Here is a 13,262-nt window from a genome sequence, read left to right as displayed (position 1 = left end):
AAACTCTGTTCATGGAAGTTCTGTCAGGTTTTATGCATACAGACGAAGAAAGGCATGATCGGTTCAATATAGGGTGAGCTGTTATGGTTTTTTGCCGGTCCTGATCAGATATTACCTTTTATCTTTAAGAAGGGATCATAGTATGGTAAATCGCCTGATGCTTTCTTGCATGGGAATGCTGACGAGGTTTCTCGGGTATCTTTTACGAGTGCAGAGTTTCATCTTGTGTGTTGGTCTACCATCTCCATCTTCCAGCCTGTGCTACACCTTTTCCTGGTCGGAAGAAGATAGATGCTTTTTTTATGAGGACGTCATTGCTAATCAAGGCCAAAAGACCTCTCGAGAATAAGTGTGTCTGGAGGTCGGTGATGATCGGCTGTGGTGAAAATTGGGTAGAATTTGATTACTGGCGATGACGACTCAACGAGAACTTGTACTCATGGGACTTCAAAACAACCATGTTGTAGTCAACTGAAAAGCAGCCCTGCGGTACAAGGTGGGCAGTTCTAGGAAATAAACTTTGTAACCTATTTCTTTACCTTTTTTTGGGGTTAGGAACAAAGTGTAGCATCTGTTAAGATGCTGTATTTAGTCGAATTTGTCATCAGTCATTGAAGGTGAAGTTCTAATAGGTATTTTTTTTAAATTCATTTTGGTTCTAGTCCAGAGTATCACTTTTTAGAGGGCTCTTTTTTCTATTTTTTTTTTCTCCCAGTTTCACTCTGCCCTCCTGCCATGCGGACGTGGGGAAAGCAAATAGACAAATATTGTTATGCATTAATTCTCTACGTAGGTAGATAGCTGTATAAGTGAGAGACGCTAGTCGGTCAGTGACTATTAGTACGTTGGTAGTGATTGGTAGTACAAATACAGTTCACTTCGCGGGGGAAAAATATGACGAGAACGTAACGTAATTGTTATAAAACGATCAGAGCGAATAGCGCCGTCTGGCGGGTTTAATTAGATAACTTATACATATGTACATTATCTACATGTTTTTATCAGCTATCCCTATCTTGCTTGTTGTGGTCTTTGCCTCCGTTCAGTCTCAAGAGACAATGGGTACCCCATACAAGGGCAGCTGCACGTGTAATTGTGAGACAAGAGTTACGCAATCCCCAACCACATCTTTCCTGAATCGTCTCCGCTTGAGACCAGTTCAGGACGACTGGAAACAATGCCGAGATAAGCAGAGGGCATATATATAGCACCGGGAATTCCTTAATGGTCACCCATTTTGGTACTAACCAAGCTCAGCGCTGCTTAACTTCGGCGATCTGCCGGGAGTCGGTGTCTCAACGTGAATTATGCCGTATATGTTGTTTTGGTAATCTTGAAGAAGTGTCCAGGGCAATGGCGGCCGAACGTGCATCTTGGTTTTAACCCTTCCTCTAAAAAAAAATGCAGTGTTTTATTTTGGCCGTATTTTTTTTTTTGTTTGTTTTGTTTGTTTCTTCTTTTGATTTTTGTCAAGAATTTGCCATATATGGCGAAAAAGACAGCTGTTCTTCGATTATTCATAACATTTGATATTCTTATTTGAAATTATACGGCAAAATCACGTTGACACACCAGTTCTCGCCAGATCTCCGAAGTTAAGCAACGTTGAGCCTGGCCAGTATCAAATGGGTGACGATTTGAGAAGGCCTAGGCGCTGTATGTACCTCGAGGTAAAATACCAGGTTGAGAAACTGGCGCGGTCTATCCTTATCTCAAGGGGAGATGGGATTCTCTTAAACCGTGGTAGGCACCTCGTCTAGTAATGGCGTCACGATAAAAAAAAATTCCTTGATATCCCTGACGAAGCATCAAGTATTCAGCTACCGACAAGATTTTAATTACACTACAAATTCGTGTAGTGAGTTCAATCTCGGCTACGGCCGCACTGGATGGATAGATGGATTTAAAAATTAAATAAATTTATGTGATATTTGGAATATGTTATTTTCGTTTCGTTACGAATACGTACATTAACTAGATTGTTTTTTTTTAATACAAGGGGAAATTCTGGGAAAGAAACAATATAAAAATAATTATGTACGTGTACACAATAACGTGCAGTGTTGAGAGAACTTGAATGCCTACTAGAGAGAACTTGACTGTTTACTGGATAAAACTTGAATGCTTACTGGAGAGAACTTGAATGCTTACTAGAGAGAACTTGACTGTTTACTGGATAAAACTTGAATGCTTACTGGAGAGAACTTGAATGCCTACTAGAGAGAACTTGACTGTTTACTGGATAAAACTTGAACGCTTACTGGAGAGAACTTGAATGCCTACTGAGCGAACTTGACTGTTTACTGGATAAAACTTGAATGCTTACTGGAGAGAACTTGAATACCTACTAGAGAGAACTTGACTGTTTACTGGATAAAACTTGAATGCTTACTGGAGAGAACTTGAATACCTACTAGAGAGAACTTGACTGTTTACTGGATAAAACTTGAATGCTTACTGGAGAGAACTTGAATACCTACTAGAGAGAACTTGACTGTTTACTGGATAAAACTTGAATGCTTACTGGAGAGAACTTGAATACCTACTAGAGAGAACTTGACTGTTTACTGGATAAAACTTGAACGCTTACTGGAGAGAACTTGAATACCTACTAGAGAGAACTTGACTGTTTACTGGATAAAACTTGAATGCTTACTGGAGAGAACTTGAATACCTACTAGAGAGAACTTGACTGTTTACTGGATAAAACTTGAATGCTTACTGGAGAGAACTTGAATACCTACTAGAGAGAACTTGACTGTTTACTGGATAAAACTTGAATGCTTACTGGAGAGAACTTGAATACCTACTAGAGAGAACTTGACTGTTAACTGGATAAAACTTGAATGCTTACTGGAGAGAACTTGAATACCTACTAGAGAGAACTTGACTGTTTACTGGATAAAACTTGAATGCTTACTGGAGAGAACTTGAATACCTACTAGAGAGAACTTGACTGTTTACTGGATAAAACTTGAATGCTTACTGGAGAGAACTTGAATACCTACTAGAGAGAACTTGACTGTTTACTGGATAAAACTTGAATGCTTACTGGAGAGAACTTGAATACCTACTAGAGAGAACTTGACTGTTTACTGGATAAAACTTGAATGCTTACTGGAGAGAACTTGAATACCTACTAGAGAGAACTTGACTGTTTACTGGATAAAACTTGAATGCTTACTGGAGAGAACTTGAATACCTACTAGAGAGAACTTGACTGTTTACTGGATAAAACTTGAATGCTTACTGGAGAGAACTTGAATACCTACTAGAGAGAACTTGACTGTTTACTGGATAAAACTTGAATGCTTACTGGAGAGAACTTGAATACCTACTAGAGAGAACTTGACTGTTTACTGGATAAAACTTGAATGCTTACTGGAGAGAACTTGAATACCTACTAGAGAGAACTTGACTGTTTACTGGATAAAACTTGAATGCTTACTGGAGAGAACTTGAATACCTACTAGAGAGAACTTAACTGTTTACTGGATAAAACTTGAATGCTTACTGGAGAGAACTTGAATACCTACGAGAGAGAACTTGACTGTTTACTGGATACAACTTGAATGCTTACTGGAGAGAACTTGAATACCTACTAGAGAGAACTTGACTGTTTACTGGATAAAACTTGAATGCTTACTGGAGAGAACTTGAATACCTACTAGAGAGAACTTGACTGTTTACTGGATAAAACATGAATGCTTACTGGAGAGAACTTGAATACCTACTAGAGAGAACTTGACTGTTTACTGGATAAAACTTGAATGCTTACTGGAGAGAACTTGAATACCTACTAGAGAGAACTTGACTGTTTACTGGATAAAACTTGAATGCTTACTGGAGAGAACTTGAATGCCTACCGAGAGAACTTGACTGTTTACTGGATAAAACTTGAATGCTTACTGGAGAGAACTTGAATACCTACTAGAGAGAACTTGACTGTTTACTGGATAAAACTTGAATGCTTACTGGAGAGAACTTGAATGCCTACTAGAGAGAACTTGACTGTTTACTGGATAAAACTTGAATGCTTACTGGAGAGAACTTGGATGCCTACCGAGAGAACTTGACTGTTTACTGGATAAAACTTGAATGCTTACTGGAGAGAACTTGAATACCTACTAGAGAGAACTTGACTGTTTACTGGATAAAACTTGAATGCTTACTGGAGAGAACTTGAATACCTACTAGAGAGAACTTGACTGTTTACTGGATAAAACTTGAATGCTTACTGGAGAGAACTTGAATACCTACTAGAGAGAACTTGACTGTTAACTGGATAAAACTTGAATGCTTACTGGAGAGAACTTGAATACCTACTAGAGAGAACTTGACTGTGTACTGGATAAAACTTGAATGCTTACTGGAGAGAACTTGAATACCTACTAGAGAGAACTTGTCTGTTTACTGGATAAAACTTGAATGCTTACTGGAGAGAACTTGAATGCCTACTGAGAGAACTTGATTGTTTACTGGATAAAACTTGAATGCTTACTGGAGAGAACTTGAATACCTACTGGAGTGAACTTAAATACTTACAGAAGAGACCTTAAATGCTCACAAAAGACAACTTGAATTCATACAGGAGGGAACTTGAATGTCTACTGGAGAGAATTTAAATGCGTAAAGGAGATAACTTGAATGTTTACTAGATACTCTCCTCGAGTGTCCAAGTTTTCTCTGTCCATGAAGATAATTTTCCCTACAAATATAACCAACTATTCAAAATATCGCAGTATTCACAGGTCAAATAAGATTTCCTCAGTATGACTAATCCACCATAGCTTTTAGAGGAACTGATGCGCCTTCTCCAAGAGAGTATTATGCTTGATACTCCACCAAGAGTGTATTACGCTTGATACTCCACCAGACTAGACTTTTTTTTTCTTTAACAAAAAAAAAATGTAAATTAGATATTCTTTACACATAGGAACGTTACGACTTTTATTCTATAGATAGGCACTCGACCAAGTTATCCGGAAATAGAACTCTTCTGTCACTCTAGAAAGGCATATGCTAGCTAACAGTTGATAAAAACAGCGGGCGGAATCTCTAGTGCAAAAACGTTAAGTATTTTTATTTATTTTTTTTTTTTTTTCTCTAAACTAATCCTAAATGTTTTGTTACATTGTTTTAAATTTGCTTTTCGTGTTTTATGTATTTTGTCTGTATTTCTCCTGTCTTTTTGTCTGTATTCCGTATTATCCGTCCCCCCTCCTGCTACAAAGCTGAACGTTTAAAACAAACAAAAATGCCGGCAACTAACGATAAAAAAAAGACGAATTCTTGTCCTAAAACCAGTAAGACTAAGTAACCAAAAATCAAGATATATTAAAACATATCAAAATAAAAAAATTGTTCTCGCTTTAAGAAAGAGAGAAAGAGAGATAGAGAGAGAGAGAGAGAGAGAGAGAGAGAGAGAGAGAGAGAGAGAGAGAGAGAGAGGGGGACTTAAATGGAACATTCGAATATTTCTCGTATAGGGTTCAAGTGTTTGATCCAGATAGAGGGCCCCTTAATGTATGAGCACTTCGACTGAAGAGACAATTAAACAAAAAGAGAAAGAAATGTACAGGTCAATGGAAACGTTACCTGTCTTCCTCTACTCATAGTTATCGTCATAGAAAGTGGTCGACTGAGCTCCAATCTATAGTTCTACCTCTAAAACATTCACAGCAAAAACTCGCCTAGCTACAATCACTGTAACTAATCTCCCTTACTTCCTCTGTTTGCCTAATACTAATTAAAATCTCCATGAGAAATACTTAACTATAACTTAGCAAAAATTACAAATTAACAGCACGCAGTGCTCAAGCTTTAATCTATGGCCCCTACCTGTAAATCTTTCGCAACAATTACTTGTCTATTTGAAACGACTATAAAGAATTTCTCACATTTTTTATCCGTGCCTAGAACTAAACAAAAATTCCATCAGCAGAGTTTTTTCCTAGAACTGCCAGTTTAAGGAGCACGATATACTGCAGCTGCTTCTCGGAAAACTACAACATGGTTGTTTTCAAAACTAATGTAAATAAATTCCCACATATAATTAACACCTATCCAAGTTCCACCATTGCTGATCATCACGGTGTTGTCTCACCGTCTTCCTAACGCATAACCTTTATCCTAAAGTGGCTTCCGGATCTTGATAAGCAGTGTCTCTCAAATAAATTTTAAAATTAAAAAAAAAAACAACCCAAGTACTACCTGTCTGTGGAAGACACTACTACTGAGCAGCTATTCAGCTGATTACAGCAGAGTTTTTTTTTTCTAGAACTGCCCGTTTTAGAAACACAATATCGTGTAGCTGCTTCTCGGATGACTACAACATGGTTGTTCTCAAGTCTAATCTAAATAAGTTCACTTTGAGGCGTTTTCTTATATATTATGTCAAGATTGCACTTTTGAAATCTACCAGCTGTGCCCATCAGGCTTTAGTAGAGTGTATTCCGATTCCTGCTCTAGCTTTTCATTTCAACCTGAAAGATGTATAGCAATAACGTACTGAATTTTCAAGACTCTACGACAATTTTAAATGATTGTACAAAAATGTCTGCGAACATATTGAAGGCATCTCGTATTTATTAAAAACCAAATTTTCGATTCGAAGCAGAATCTTCTTAATCGATGTTTTTATGCGTGACATGCTGCAAGTGTTAATGTTTGGGACGCCTTCGTATATTGTTGAAGCAAGGTTTTAAGGTTTAATGTATCTGATGCAGCGTGAGCGCTGGTCATACGCATGTGCAAAATAGTAGAAAGCCAACTGTTAATAAATATTGTTTACGTTGCAGTACAAATTCAAAATCTAACAGGTTAAGAGACTGAAAACTGAGGCATTTTTAAAATGAATAAATATATTTATTAAAAACCAAATTTTCAAATCGTAGCAGAACCTTTGTCAGGGTATTAGTTCTTATTATCAATTGTTTTAAAAGTTTTTGTTTTTATCTTGTATTTTTGTTGTTGTTTTTGTTGTTGGTGTTGTTGTTATTGTTAGACAAATACAAATCAAGTGTATAATTTTTCAACAAACAAGTACCATTTTTAACGACTAAATTCGAAACATATTACAAATATGCAATTTAACAAGCGATAGGCTTATGTTTTTTTTTAATTTCAAGATAAAGATATATGTTTTTGCTTAATTATAGCTTATTAAACAAGAATCAGTTTTCTGGTATTTGCAGTAAAATTAATTAAGGTTGAGTCATGGGAAACAGATGTCTTTATAACGCCTCTTGCTCTCTTCGTAGTTTTGTTTCCTTGAAAACATCCGTTTCCCGAGTTTGGTATTCCTTAAAAAAACGTCCGTTTCCCGTGACTCATGCTCTCTTTCTCTCTCTCTCTCTCTCTCTCTCTCTATATATATATATATATATATATATATATATATATATATATATATATATATATCTTCAGAGAGAGAGAGAGAGAGAGAGAGAGAGAGAGAGAGAGAAAGAGAGGATGAGTCACGGGAAACGGATGTTTTTTAGAACGCTCCTTGTTCTCCTTGCAGGATATTTTTTTCCTCTTTGAAGATATATATATATATATATATATATATATATATATATATATATATATATATATATCTTCAAAGAGAGAGAGAGAGAGAGAGAGAGAGAGAGAGAGAGAGAGAGACGGATGTTCTAAGGAAAAAAATCCTGCAAGGAGAACAAGGAGCGTTCTAAAAAAAACATCCGTTTCCCGTGACTCATTCTGTATTACATTAATTGCAAAAACGAAATCGGTGTTTTTCTTTTTTTTTGGTATTTATTTATTTTATTTGTTGTATTAATTTATTTATTTACTTTTTTTTTGGTATTTATTTATTTTTTTTTTGCATTTATTTTTTAGCCTTTAAACTAACAAATACATTTACGGGAGTGAAAATTAAATAAACCTTTAATCTTTACGACGTTGTTTTCTTTTTATTAATTTTTATCTAGCGATATTGCCCGGCCATGCCCGGTCGTAAAACAAAGCATCTTTTTTTTTTTTCAAGATGAAGCGAAAATATGTTCTTGAGTTTAATTGTAGTTGTTTTCTGATTTTTTTCAGTAAAAAAAAAAAACAATATTTTTTAAAAATTTTTATTACAAAAACGATATTTTAACATTTTTTAGTCTTTAAAAACATGTACGTAAATCCGACAAAACTCTAGTCTTGATAGAGGGGAGACTAAAGCTTGTTGCGCATAAGCCTGAAGAGTCATAGAGTGGATGAAATGCGGAATATTCAGTGTAGCTTAATCGCCATATATATTTTATAACTTACTAACTAGCTCTACCTACATATTGGGCACTTTTGAAGTAAATACTTAAAGTTTACGCATAAATTTATACTTTCATATATTAATTTTATGTGAGTAAATGAAGTAGTTATATATATATATATGTATAAGGAATGAAAAAATGTACCAGCGGTGGTTGACGTTATGTTTAAAGAAAAAATAGAAAAAACCGAATGAAATTATTAAAAAATCAACGTTTCGTCCTTGTCTTAGAGGACATCTTCAGGATAATTGAAATAAAAATGTGATAAAAGAAAAAGTCATAGATCGTGCGAAAAAAGACAGTTTTTTAAAATCCAACCCATGTCGGGAAAGGACGAATATGTGTGCGTATGGGAAGGTTGTTTGATGTCTATATATACAATTTTAAAATGCATTTAAAATAAATATGTACATTTTTTTTTTTTTTTTTTTTTTTTTTTTTTTCTCTTCTGCGAAACTACTACTTTTTCTTTTATCACATTTTTATTTCAATTATCCTGAAGATGTCCTCTAAGACAAGGACGAAACGTTGATTTTTTAATAATTTCATTCGGTTTTTTCTATTTTTTCTTTAAACATATATATATATATATATATATATATATATATATATATATATATATACATACATATATATATATATAAAATATATACGATTCATTCTATATGTGTTTTTATTTTTACTTCATATATACATTATATATATATATATAGTCTTTGAAGTTTTTAACATTTGAAACCACACAAAAAATTATTTTTTATCATTCATTAAAAAAAAACATCTAGTCAGTAAGTCATTTAATCACCTGCAATCACTGCATCAACTCTCAAATTTACTATAATACCAATTTTTATATTTTTTAAGGGATCATCAGTTGTTTACCATGAAACACTGTTTCGGGGATTTAAAAACAATATATATATATATATATATATATATATATATATATATATATATATATATATAAATGTATATATAATTTTATATGTATCAAGGAAATCTCTAAGCTGAATAATCGAAACAATTCAAGATGTTTTCAAAAATGTGAATATTACGAATTTAGGTGAAAAAGGCACCTGTAAATAGTCTTAAAAAATGGCACTTTTCGAATGGTCCTGCTTTTCCGTTGCCAAGGTGATATATATTTTAATGGACAGTTTTATTTGAAAAAAAAACAACAAATATATGTGTATGTGTTTTTGCCTGCAGAGAGAGAGAGAGAGAGGAGGGAGAGAGAGAGAGAGAAAGAGAGAGAGAGAGAGAAAGAGAGATCAAATATACTTGAAAGTAGCCGTGTCACATTCTTTTTTGTTTTTTAATAGAAATTAACTAAAGCTAGCAAAATAATGTTTTTCAATTTTAGTCCGCTCCTGCTTGAAACCTATGGTACCATATTTATTGTACTTATTTGTTTCCCCACCAAAGCAAATTAGGCACAAAGCCGTTTTTAATGTGGGGTAAAAACCAGCTCCCCTAAAATAAGCAAATAATAATTGTCCCAGTATAGAGGGTTTCCCCACCATTGACTGATACAAATTATCCCAAGTGCAGCATCTGCAGAACAGATACTACACTTTGATCTCAGCCCGAAGGCCAAGAACAACAGGGTATTTATTTGCTCTCCCACCGAGCAAATTAGGCACAAGGCCGATATTTTATGTGATGAGTGAAGGAAAAATGGGGACCAACTCCCCAGGGGAGTAGGGGAGCTGATAGTGACAATTGGTATGAAGGGTTGCCACTACATTGACCAAGGTCTGATATGTCGGGTTACCCCCACATATGGTCTTTGGTTGCAGTATCTGTTCCGGCAGATACTACACTTTGATCCTGGCCCGAAGGCCAAGAACAACAGGGTGTTTATTTGCTCCCCCACCGAGCAAATTAGGCACAAGGCCGATTTTTTAATGTGAGGAGTGAAGGGGAAATGAGGACCAACTCTCCGGGGAGTAGGGGAGCTGGATAGTGACAATTGGTATGAAGGGTTGCCCCTTCATTGACCAAGGTCTTATATGTGGGGTTTCCCCCACATATGGTCTTTGCTGGCAGTATCTGCCGGAACAGATACTACACTTTGATCCCGACCCGAAGGCCAAGAACAACAGAAAAAAGGCAAGCCTCTTTTCTATTTATTTATCGTACCATATTTATTTAAACAAACATTTTTTTTAGAATAACAAAAAGCTTTTGTTTAATTATACTTTTTTGTTTTTAATTTCTTATTCGCATTTTTGTGTGAAATCATTATTAGGTTAGAAATCATTATTACGTTAGGAACGAGGTTGGAGAAGAGGAATCTCTATAACAGCTGAGCTCAGTATTTGTAGACACTGTGGTGCCAGAGTATGGGGCAACGGTTAATGAATGAATTCTATTGTCAGAAGTTGGGTCACTGGATCAGAGTAGTGTTGCACCAGCCATGCATTTTATAACATTGTTACTTGTTTGATGGACAATACTATTAATTCTGAATTCATTACATTTTATATAGATAGCTTCGACCATGTTTAAAACGTTTGAACATTAGTTTCGAAATTATTATTGTAGTACTAACTAAAATTTTTGTAGATACTGAAAATTGAGCTATAATTCAAAAGATGTATGTTGAGGCGGCGGGATAGTGTAGTGCTCGTATAACCAATATAGCTATCAGCTTCATTATTATACAAGGTTCAATATCAGCTTCATTATTATACAAGGTTCAATATCAGCTTCATTATTATACAAGGTTCAATATGGCCATCGCTCAATGGCAATTACATTCTTTTGTATTTTTGATTTTAGAAAATTCGAAAAAAAAATTTATATATTATTACAATAGCAATGCCTGGAAAAATCATGGATTATATGGAAAAATGCGCGCATGAAAAGTAATATTCTTAAGATTTTATTAAACCTGGAGAAGTAAAGGGCAAGAAATTCAACCTGGAAAAGTAAAGAACAAGATATTCTAGTAAAGTAAAAAATAAGAATTTTTTAGACTTAAAATATTGCAGCTAAAAATAAAATTTGAATATTGATAAATATTTTATTTGCATATGTTGTTGTTGTTTATTGTTGAGTTAGAAAGGGTGTCAGTCGCTGGATTGAACTTATTTCCCCCTATTATTTGCATATACTTATGTAGTGAAAATTGTTTGAACAAAATTAATTCATTAGTTAGTTAGTTAGTAGATGGAATTAATAATTTTATAATTTAAATAAAAATTAATAATTTTATTATATCATAATTAGGATCATTTAATTCTTTCTAACTCATCATAAGGAGAGTTAAAAAAAATTAGTTATTAAAAAAAAGTTCGGTTTTTTAATTATAAAAAAAAAACGATACACGGGATTGAACCCTCGGTACTCTAACCGTTACGCTAACATGTCATATTGGTAAAATCGCAGTAAAAAATATTTATATACAAGAAAAGTTATGCAAAATAAAAAAAAGCGTTAGTCACTTATGTACTTACTCTCCTGTTTGTGAAACCACATTTTGTTGTAACTTTTTTTTCTACTGAACCAATTTTCGAATTTTTTTTTCAAAATGTAGCTAATGAGGTGTTCTATCCAACTATATAACCTGTTTGAAATTTGTTTGCGAACGGAATTAGTGGTGGGGGTTTGAATGTGTCTCGATTCATTCAATTTCGAACTTAAGCATATCATTCAACCACTACCGTGGTTGAATGATATGGCCATCGCTCAATGGCAATTACATTCTTTTGTAATTTTTATTTTAGAAAATTCGAAAAAAAAAATGGTAAGCTACCTGTTGTTTTAACAATGCTTATATATATATATATATATATATATATATATATATATATATATATATATATATATATATCTGTGTGTGTGTGTGTGTGTATGTGTGTGTGTGTGTCGGATCGTCCGGCGTTGCCCGCTCGTAAAATACTCTTCTACATATTTTAATTCATGTAGATATCGTATTTATGATAGAGCTTGTCAAAACATTAGGCCTCCCCAAGACGAGAGCCATTCATTTCAATTGATGCCAGATGGGGATCAGAACGTTGATGATGTAAAGATAAAAGCTTGGTTTTAGATGCATTAAAGGTAACCAGCCACTCATTTCCGCATTGCACCACATGCTCAAGATCAGAGAGGAGAGAATCAGAGAGAACTTGGTCGTTAAGCCTGATGTATTCTAGCGTGGATGAAACGTTTATGCCTGATTAATCCTAGCGTGGATGAAACGCGGAATATTCTGTGTAGCTTTATTTCCATATATATTTTAGAACTTACTACCTAGCTCTACCTACGTATTGAGCACTGTTGAAGTAAATACTTAAAGTTTGCCCATAAATTTATACTTTCGTATATTAATTTATGTGATTAAATGAAGTAGTCATATATATATACATATATATGTATATATGCCTCAATATATATATATATATATATATATATATATATATATATATATATATATATATATATATATATATATATATGTTTGCTTTGGTTTTAGCGATATGTTTTCAATGAATTCAATTATTTACGAAAGCGCATTTTTACCTAAATGCGAGCTGGGAATAATTTTCCCTTTAACCAGTTTGGTACCCCCACATGGGGAGCGGTATATATATTATTTTTAAAATGTAATTATCCACTGACACGTGTTTCGAATCTCGCTATATTCAGCCTCTCTGATGAGTCGTAGACGACGAAACACGTGTCAGTGGATAATTACATTTTAAAAATTATATATATATATATATGTATATATATATATATATATATATATATATATGAGCAAACAGTTAATAAAACATGTTAAAAAACACTTTGAAAAAGAGTTAAACACATATTTAATCTGAAAAGGAAACACTTGATAAGTGGATAGTCCTTAATCCGCGGAGTTTCGAAGAAATACTTTCCTTCTCATCAGAGGGTAGGAATTAGCAAAATGCGGGATCGTGTTTTGTATACAAAAGTGTTTGATGAAACAACAAGTAAGTCAAA

The sequence above is a fragment of the Euprymna scolopes genome, chromosome 16 (assembly GCF_053919585.1).
Source record: "Euprymna scolopes isolate OS-2025 chromosome 16, ASM5391958v1, whole genome shotgun sequence".
Taxonomy (NCBI): domain Eukaryota; kingdom Metazoa; phylum Mollusca; class Cephalopoda; order Sepiida; family Sepiolidae; genus Euprymna; species Euprymna scolopes.
This window is presented reverse-complemented; position numbering follows the sequence as displayed.